General features: G+C 60.0%; 2 non-coding genes and 1 pseudogene across 2 annotated transcripts in view; all 3 read right to left on the bottom strand.

Moving 5' to 3' along the window:
* The window catches only part of LOC145273202 (large subunit ribosomal RNA), a 5,713-nt gene extending 4,068 nt beyond the window's left edge, over positions 1-1,645 (bottom strand). Inside the window, exon 1 of the ribosomal RNA XR_013866231.1 lies at positions 1-1,645. This exon is cut by the window's left edge and continues 4,068 nt beyond it. This is a non-coding gene — a ribosomal RNA (large subunit ribosomal RNA).
* Positions 1,646-2,237: 592 nt separating this feature from the next.
* LOC145273331 (5.8S ribosomal RNA) lies at positions 2,238-2,395 on the bottom strand. Its single transcript, XR_013866326.1, has one exon. It is a non-coding gene; the product is annotated as a 5.8S ribosomal RNA (ribosomal RNA).
* A 395-nt stretch (positions 2,396-2,790) lies between these two features.
* Positions 2,791-5,158, bottom strand: LOC145273513 (small subunit ribosomal RNA; annotated as a pseudogene).
* Positions 5,159-10,000: the final 4,842 nt, after the last annotated feature.

The raw sequence follows: 10,000 nt of genomic DNA, 5'->3' as shown, positions 1-10,000 counted from the left end.
GAAAAGTTGCGGGCACCGCAGCAGCGACGGCGGAAGGCCGAAAACGCCGCGCCGGCGGGATCGGGCACGGCTCGGAGGCGGGTGAGGCGAGGAGAAGACGACGGCACGAGACCGACGACACCCCCCGACGACCCCCGGACGACTTTGCCACGACACTCTCCCGATCGACGCCCTCCTACACGCTCTCTCGCTTTCGCTTCGCCTTCGGGGTTAGTCAGAGGTGGCCCCTACGACTCGCGAACGGCCAGGACTCCTCGGTCCGTGTTTCAAGACGGGTCGGGTGGGTTGCCGATGCACGTCGCTGACCCGGGGTGGCGGGCGGCTCGAGTAAAAAAGCGTCGCCGAGCGACCTCTCCGGAAACGGAAACGGGCGCGGGCGGGGTTGCCCCCGACAAGAACCCGAAACGTCGGCGAGGTGCGTGACGGCGAGGCCGCGCCAGTCCTATCCCGCCTCTCATCGCGCACGCGCCCGAGACGGTGGGGCGCCTAAGGAGCGACACACAGAGTGCGTCGCCCGCACGCGACTTCCGGCGGGATCAAAACGGACCGGCTCGCCACGTGTAACGGATCGTGTCAGATTTCCTCCGTTCCCGGCAGAAAGGGGCAGTTACGTTCGCGGGCCCGACGGCCGGTGGCCCCCGACTTCACAAGGTGGGAAGACGGGGGTTTTCAGGGTGATGAAACGCCTGCCGCCTACGAAAAAAACCCGCGTGTTCGACCTGCACGCCGGGAACGGGTCGCGACGACGGACCGGAGGGGAAGTGCGTCCGGTGCCGGGCCGCGCGGAGGTCGCGCGAAGCGCCCGCGCCATGATTACGCCGAGCGATGATGAAGGGGACGGGTGCAGCGGAGTCGCGCGCGGAGGGAGCAGGAGGAAAGAAGAAGCGGCGGCGACGGATGCGGCGGGTTAGGGCCCGGCGGCAGCAGCGATCGAGAGGACGAGTCCCTCCGTCGCAGCCAACCGACGCAGCCACCTACCGACGCCACGGTCGTCACCACGTTTCCCTTCCCGCTATCCACGCGGCCCGTCTCCTTCGTCGGCGACGCGGGCACAAAAGCTGGAACCGCGGGGAACGAGTCCCCCGCGACACGACGAACGACGACCTGTGCCGCGACGGCCTCTCTTTCAAGAACACACATCGAGTTTGGGCTCGAGCCTAGGCAGCACCGGACTGAGTCCCCCCGCGATCGCGGTGAGCGGTCCCACCCGTTTACCCCTGGGCGGTTTCACGTTCTCTTGAACTCTCTCTCCAAAGTTCTTTTCAACTTTCCCTCACGGTACTTGTCGACTATCGGACTCGTCCCGGTATTTAGCCTTGGATGGAGCTTACCACCCGATTTGGGCTGCGTTCCCAAGCAACCCGACTCTCGGATCGAAGGCCGTCGCTCGCCGTCCGCACCGAATGGGCCTGGCACCCGCCGCGGGCGGCCCCGATCGAGGGAACTCCGAACTATGCGAGACGAAAACGAACGGCTGCCTTCGACCCATGCGCCACACGTCCCGAAGCCTTTTACTTGCGACGGGATTCGGCGTTGGGCTTCTCCCGGTTCACTCGCCGTTACTAAGGGAATCCCGGTTGGTTTCTTTTCCTCCGCTTAGCGATATGCTTAAGTTCAGCGGGTCGTCTCGTCCGAGCCGAGGGCGGCGGTTTTTAGTAGAGTGTGGTGTTTGGAGGAGAGGAATCTCGATCGGTACCCTCCGTGTGACGACGGCTGGCCGATATAGCGCCCGTCCGACCGAAATGAAGAAGCCAACAATTAAAAAAAAGCCTGGGTCCTCCCCATCCGACGTTGCCTACGACGCGGCCACCTTTTTACGGTGCGACGGCCGTGCTCGTCGCGCTGCTCGAGGCGTCGCTGAGAGACACCTTCATGAGGCAGAGAGCGAGACGAGCAGGCGGCGCTTACGTCGGCAGTCGGTTAGGTCGGTGCTTTTTTTTTGTTTTGTTCTCCCTTCGGCTGCTTTCGGACAGACTCCTCCTGCTCCTCCTCCACAGTGTTTCTTCACGCGGTCGAAAAGGGAAAAGACTCCGCGGTCTGCCAGCGGGAGACGAAGGAGGAGGCCGGAGAGGGTTTTAAAAAAAAAAAAGACATTGAAAGGAGTCAATTCTTTTTTTATTTTTCTTCCCCCTCGTCACTCGCTCCTGCGACGTCCCGGTTACCACCGTGCCGAGGACCGGGCGGGCACGGGGACGGCAAGATGTCGTTTCGTTAACGGAGAAAGACATGTAACGTTCCGCCTCTCGACCGGACGTGGCCCCGAGACAAGGGATCTCGGGGCCGCAATGTGCGTTCGAGGTGTCGATGTTCACTGAGTCCTGCAATTCGCATCAGTTCTCGCGGCTGGCCGCGCTCTTCATCGACGGACGAGCCGAGTGATCCCCCGTCCAGGGTTCAGCACTTGGGTTTTTTTATATTAGTTTTTGTTTATATAGATTTAGTAGTGTGCGAGGAGGTCTGTGCGAGGAGGCGTGACGGCATTGCAATGTCGCGAGTAGTTTGTTTTTTAGCTAGCGGCGGTGGCACAGCGGCTGCAAAAAAACAAAAAACGATAAAGCGGCGACAAGGCAAAGAAGAAGCGGCCATCACTTGCGGTGGGCGAAAAAACAACAGGTGGTAAGACGCGGAAGCAAGCAAGAAGAGCTGGGGCTTTAAAAACCTCCGCGTCACCACAAATCTATCTCTCGCTCCGCCTTTTATAGGTTTGTTTGCGCGCATTCGAGGCGTTGACGCCGACAGACAGAGGAGGTAGGCCGGAAAACAACAAACCAGTCTCGAACGGGAAAACGGTAATGATCCTTCCGCAGGTTCACCTACGGAAACCTTGTTACGACTTTTACTTCCTCTAAACGATCGGGTTCGGTCGTCTTCTCCAGGCATCGAACGCCGAGGCGTAGATGCACGAGTGTCGTGACGGACACGTCGCGCACTGCCCGGCGGCGTCGTCGCCAGATCCGAGGACCTCACCGGACCGTTCGATCGGTAGTAGCGACGGGCGGTGTGTACAAAGGGCAGGGACGTGATCGACGCGGGCTGTTGACCCGCGCCTACCGGGAATTCCTCGTTCACGGGGTTGGTTACAGGCCCCGATCCCTATCACGGGAGGTGGTTCAGAGGTTTCCCAACCCTCTCGGGCCGGGGCGAAGTCCCCGCTGATACCTCCAGTGTAGCGCGCGTGCGGCCCCGGACATCTAAGGGCATCACAGACCTGTTATCGCTCCGCCTCGTGTGGCTTTCTGCCACCCGTCCCTCTAAGAAGTGCGTGAGAAAACCGACCCGGACCCGAGCGCCACGGAGGACGCCGAGCCCGCCGTAAAAATCACTGACATCGGCGCACTAGTTAGCAGGCCGGAGTCTCGTTCGTTATCGGAATCAACCAGACGGATCGCTCCACCAACTAAGAACGGCCATGCACCACCACCCACCGAATCGAGAAAGAGCTATCGATCTGTCAATCCTACCGGTGTCCGGACCGGGTGAGTTTTCCCGTGTTGAGTCAAATTAAGCCGCAGGCTCCACTCCTGTGGTGCCCTTCCGTCAATTCCTTTAAGTTTCAGCTTTGCAACCATACTCCCCCCGGAACCGAACTCTGGTTTCCCGCAGGCTACCCGCCGGGTCATGGAAGCGAACGCCGGCGGATCGCCGGTCGGCATCGTTTACGGTCGGAACTACGACGGTATCTGATCGTCTTCGAACCTCCGACTTTCGCTCTTGATCGAGGAAAACGTGCTTGCCACACGCCATCGCTGCAGTTCGTCTTGCGACGATCCAAGAATTTCACCTCTAACGTCGCAATACGAGTGGCCCCGACCGCTCCCTTCGATCATTGCCTCGCCGTAGACGGAGACCGACAGACGTAGACGAGGCCCTCTTCCATCATTCCATGCTTATCGTATGCAAGCTTGAACAGCCCGCTCTGAGCACTCTAATTTTTTCAAAGTGAACGTACCGGCCGCCGCGGACACTCGGTTAAGAGCACCCTTGGAGGAGAAACCGCCGACCGCAACACGCGCGCAGACAAGACACGAAGCAGGGACTCGGAGCGGACCGGGGGGTTCAAAAAAAAAGAGGAACGCGCGGAAAGGGAGAGGGAGAGAAGCGCGGGGGTCAGAGTGCGGGGATGCGAATGAACGCACCCAAACACACACACGTAGCACCCCCCGTTAGACTACTCCCGGAACCGAACCGACGACCACTTGTTTTTTTTTTCCCGGATCCCGATCACGACCTCCTCGTCCACCTCGCCGGCAGGACCGCGTGGCGGGTATGCTAGCGGTTGACACCGGCGGAAAGGGCCGGGAATGCGAACGGACGACCAAAGTCAACGACGGACGATGGCGCCGCCGCCGCCCGGGCCGCTTGCGCGACCACGACCCGAGTTCGGACTACGAGCTTTTTAACCGCAACAACTTTAATATACGCTACCGGAGCTGGAATTACCGCGGCTGCTGGCACCAGACTTGCCCTCCGGTTGGTCCTCGTTAACGGATTTGAAGTGTACTCATTCCGATCGCGGGGCCTCGACAGAGTCCCGCGTCGTTATTTTTCGTCACTACCTCCCCGTGCCGGGAGTGGGTAATTTGCGCGCCTGCTGCCTTCCTTGGATGTGGTAGCCGTTTCGCATGCTCCCTCTCCGGAATCGAACCCCGATTCCCCGTTACCCGTAGTAACCACGGTAGGCACTTAACCGACCGTCGACAGTTGATAGGGCGGACCCTCGAGAGACCCGTCGCCGGGCGTGAAAGCTCGTGCGATCGACCAGTGAGTTATCCAGAGTCACCAAAGCGGAGCGCGCCGCCCTATGAGCCCCGCCACCGAACGGACCCGCGAGCGGGAACGCCGACGACGGGAGGACGGAATGACGCGCATCGGTCTCAGTCTAATATGTAGCGCCGCGACCCGGAACGGCCGACGCGGGTGCCAGCGCGCGAGGCGTGGCGACGACGGCGCGCCGACCGATCGCGGCCTGTGTCACATGTATTAGCTCTAGAATTGCCACAGTTATCCATCGCCTCCGAGGAGGAATACGGTCCCGAGGATTAGGTCCGGTTCCTGAGCCATTCGCGGTTTCGCCCGTTCTAATGCGTGGCGTGAACTTACACTTGCATGGCTTAAGCTTTGAGACAAGCATATGACTACTGGCAGGATCAACCAGGTATCGTTGGAATTTGGGACTTTGTTTCGACAGAACGACAGACCGACCGACCGACCGACCGACATAAGACAGACAACTACAACGACGGGCACGTGTTTATTTATTTTTCGAGGGGGTTCGCCGTCAGAAGAAGCGCGCTGCCCGCGCTGATGGCCTCTTTTTTGTTTCTCCCCTGACTTGGACCGAGACCGAGACTCAAAGAACGAAAGCGACCAACGTCGACAACAACAACGACAACGCACCCTTGACAGCGATACATACGACAAACGACAAGCAGCACGACGGCAGTGCACACGGACATCGAGGGTCAAGGTGCAGACTGAACTCGCCGAGGTCGTCGTCATCGTGGTCGCCATCGATTCCGTCTCGTCGTCGTCGTCGTCAACGTCCACGTCACAGCCGGCCGAGAAGAGAGAACAGACGACAGCGTCGACAACAACAACATCGACAACGGCACCCTTGACAGCGATACATACGACAAACGACAAACAGCACGACGGCAGTGCACACGGACATCGGAGGTCAAGGTGCAGACTGGAATCGTCGAGGTCGTCGTCAATCGTGGTCGCCATCGATGCCGTCTCGTCGTCGTCGTCGTCGTCTTCGTCGTCGTCGTCGTCATCAACGTACCAACCGACCGAGACGAGAGAGCAAGCAACAACGTCGACAACAACAACGACAACGGCACCCTTGACAGCGATACATACGACAAACGACAAACAGCACGACGGCAGTGCACACGGACATCGGAGGTCAAGGTGCAGACTGAACTCGTCGAGGTCGTCGTCATCGTGGTCGCCATCGATGCCGTCTCGTCGTCGTCGTCGTCTCCGTCGTCGTCGTCGTCGTCGCCAACGTCAACGTCAACATCACAGCCGTCATCGGGGAGGAGCTGGACCAGGGCAGCGGCGGCGTAAATTTTCCCGTCACCTTCGTCGTCGCCTTCGTCGACCGACCGACCGACCGGCGTCGTGTTCGTGCTCGGAAAAACCGAGGAGAGACAACGTGCACATGGCGCGTTCTCGCAAGCGGCTCCTCGGTCCGATTTTTTTGGGCGGCTTTTTCGAGCTTTTTTTTTTTTTTCTCACCCTTTCGTCCGTGCGACGGCGAACGTTAGGGGAAAAAAAAAAAAAAAAAAAAAACGACAACAACGCGGCGGACCGGGCGAACAACATCGTCGACACACACGACATTGACGACCGGTCCCCCTTTTCACAATCGCATCGAGATAAAAACGAACGAGTCCGATTCGAGCACCGAGTCGCGAGCGGGAGGACTGTCGGTGCAAGTATCGATCACTGACGTGAGCGCTTCGCCGGACAGAGGATGGCTCATCCGGCAGCCGTGCAAATCGACGGTATGGGAAGAACGAACAAGAAGAGCAACGACTTGATCGGCGGCTGGGAACTGCGGACGGTGAAAACGGGTTAATCGACTGCGACCACGACTGCTCGATCGATCTTCTTTGGCGCTAACAAGGTGGAGGTGGCGCAAGAAGGGACTAGCGCTATCACCGTCCACGTATCAGAAGATGCGGCGGCAGACGTCGACGCTTATGCGTTGTCGGACGAGAAGTCGCTGCAGCACGTGTACCGCGAGCGGGACGTCCAAGGTTTTGCCAGACGGAAAGAAATCGGGTGTCAGCGAACGTTCACACGGCTGTGAGATCGGACGCTGACAGGAGTAGGAGGCGGCAGGCAGGCGGCGGTTACGGCGGCGGCGCCTGCTGCTGCTCATCCTCCTGTTTGCTGCGGCGACTTCCAGGACGGGAGAGCATCGAACAACGTACGTATGGTTACAAGGGGATCAGGATCTACATAGTGCATCCCCCGCGGCTATTTTTGTTTGTTTGTTCGCTCGTTCGTTAATTCGTTCGTTCGTTCGTTCGTTCGTTACAATGTACGTTTTTCCGTTCGACGGCGGCAGAGAGCGGCGGCGTTTCTCCCTAATCCGGAGGATTTATCGGTCGCACAGCGATGGGTCGTTCGGCCGATCATCGAAAGATTCGCAGGTAGTGGTTGAATGGCAGAACGGCAGCAACAACAGCGGCGGCTGAGAGCGGCGAACGCTGAGGCGGAAGCAGAAGCTGCAGCAAACGTATCGGCTAAACATGGTGGACATAGATATGGCTGACGACGCGGTACCACGACGACTATGGAACCAGGAAAAAGGAGCCGTTAGTTGTTCCAACATATCGTTCGACACGTCGAGCAGCCCTAGGTCCACGGAGAAGCACACACACGTACCACGTATTATAACCTAACGACGATGAGCGGGCGCACGGTTGGCAGGAACGAAGGCGGCGGATCAAACAAGTTGGAGCGCGGCGACAGCGATAACGGTGACAGCCCTAGGCGGCGGAGATGCCACTTTCTGACGCCTTTGCGACAAGCCCCGTAGAGACGTTCCGGACCACCACGAGGCAAAGAGTCGCTGCTCCGACGAACCGACACACCAAAGTGTGCTTCCTACCGAACATGTTTTATAAAACTTTCAAACTGGAAAACCCCAGAAATGGTGTTGGTATTCGTCCAGACCCACCTCCGACACCTGAAAATGGTGGTCAAAAAAAAACGTCGATTATACGAAGCGACATTTCTGGTCGGCGATTTTCCAGTTTTACGCCTACTGCCACATGGGATGTCGGTAGGCGTCGCAAAGTGCCTTCTCGACGCCTAGGCACACCAGGACTTTGTCATTTTTTTCCCCCTCGACATTCCTGGTCCGGTCTATTCCGATTTTACACCTACCGCCATGTGGGGGTGGCAGTAGGCGTCGAAAAGTGCCTTCTCGACCGCTAGCGACACCACTACTTTATCGAGCTCTGGAGGCCCGCACACCGACCCGGGGGCCGCGGAGTCGACCCCGGGGGGCCTCCTGGCGTCGCCGCCGCTCCCTTGGACGCCTTCCGCAACCTGTGGTCCCGCTCGGGGCCGCCGGGAGCCTCGCCGACCTGACCGGTGTCGGTAGGCGTCTGGAAGCGCCCGGCCGACCTGGACGAGGTCCCCCTGGCCCCCGGGGGACACCCCTTAGTTGGATGGGGGTGCTGTCCCGGGCACACATGCAACCCGCGGCCGCCTACCGACAGCCCCCTTCGCTCGATCGCTACTCCTTTCCAACATATGTCGGAGAAGCCGGGCGGTTGTGAAAACCCCAGAAATGGTGTTGGTATTCGTCCAGACCCACCTCCGACACCTGAAAATGGTGGTCAAAAAAAACGTCGATTATACGAAGCGACATTTCTGGTCGGCGATTTTCCAGTTTTGCGCCTACCGCCATGTGGGGGTGGCAGTAGGCGTCGAAAAGTGCCTTCTCGACCGCTAGCGACACCACTACTTTATCGAGCTCTGGAGGCCCGCACACCGACCCGGGGGCCGCGGAGTCGACCCCGGGGGCCTCCTGGCGTCGCCGCCGCTCACTTGGACGCCTTCCGCAACCTGTGGTCCCGCTCGGGGCCGCCGGGAGCCTCGCCGACCTGACCGGTGTCGGTAGGCGTCTGGAAGCGCCCGGCCGACCTGGACGAGGTCCCCCTGGCCCCCGGGGGACACCCCTTAGTTGGATGGGGGTGCTGTCCCGGGCACACATGCAACCCGCGGCCGCCTACCGACAGCCCCCTTCGCTCGATCGCTACTCCTTTCCAACATATGTCGGAGAAGCCGGGCGGTTGTGAAACCCCAGAAATGGTGTTGGTATTCGTCCAGACCCACCTCCGACACCTGAAAATGGTGGTCAAAAAAAACGTCGATTATACGAAGCGACATTTCTGGTCGGCGATTTTCCAGTTTTGCGCCTACCGCCATGTGGGGGTGGCAGTAGGCGTCGAAAAGTGCCTTCTCGACCGCTAGCGACACCACTACTTTATCGAGCTCTGGAGGCCCGCACACCGACCCGGGGGCCGCGGAGTCGACCCCGGGGGCCTCCTGGCGTCGCCGCCGCTCACTTGGACGCCTTCCGCACCTGTGGTCCCGCTCGGGGCCGCCGGGAGCCTCGCCGACCTGACCGGTGTCGGTAGGCGTCTGGAAGCGCCCGGCCGACCTGGACGAGGTCCCCCTGGCCCCCGGGGGACACCCCTTAGTTGGATGGGGGTGCTGTCCCGGGCACACATGCAACCCGCGGCCGCCTACCGACAGCCCCCTTCGCTCGATCGCTACTCCTTTCCAACATATGTCGGAGAAGCCGGGCGGTTGTGAAACCCCAGAAATGGTGTTGGTATTCGTCCAGACCCACCTCCGACACCTGAAAATGGTGGTCAAAAAAACGTCGATTATACGAAGCGACATTTCTGGTCGGCGATTTTCCAGTTTTGCGCCTACCGCCATGTGGGGGTGGCAGTAGGCGTCGAAAAGTGCCTTCTCGACCGCTAGCGACACCACTACTTTATCGAGCTCTGGAGGCCCGCACACCGACCCGGGGGCCGCGGAGTCGACCCCGGGGGCCTCCTGGCGTCGCCGCCGCTCACTTGGACGCCTTCCGCAACCTGTGGTCCCGCTCGGGGCCGCCGGGAGCCTCGCCGACCTGACCGGTGTCGGTAGGCGTCTGGAAGCGCCCGGCCGACCTGGACGAGGTCCCCCTGGCCCCCGGGGACACCCCTTAGTTGGATGGGGGTGCTGTCCCGGGCACACATGCAACCCGCGGCCGCCTACCGACAGCCCCCTTCGCTCGATCGCTACTCCTTTCCAACATATGTCGGAGAAGCCGGGCGGTTGTGAAACCCCAGAAATGGTGTTGGTATTCGTCCAGACCCACCTCCGACACCTGAAAATGGTGGTCAAAAAAAACGTCGATTATACGAAGCGACATTTCTGGTCGGCGATTTTCCAGTTTTGCGCCTACCGCCATGTGGGG

This window comes from Euprymna scolopes, unplaced genomic scaffold (genome assembly GCF_053919585.1).
Source record: "Euprymna scolopes isolate OS-2025 unplaced genomic scaffold, ASM5391958v1 sca1, whole genome shotgun sequence".
Lineage (NCBI taxonomy): Eukaryota > Metazoa > Mollusca > Cephalopoda > Sepiida > Sepiolidae > Euprymna > Euprymna scolopes.
The sequence above is the reverse complement of the archived record's forward strand: the minus strand, read 5'-3'. Positions and strand labels throughout refer to the sequence as shown.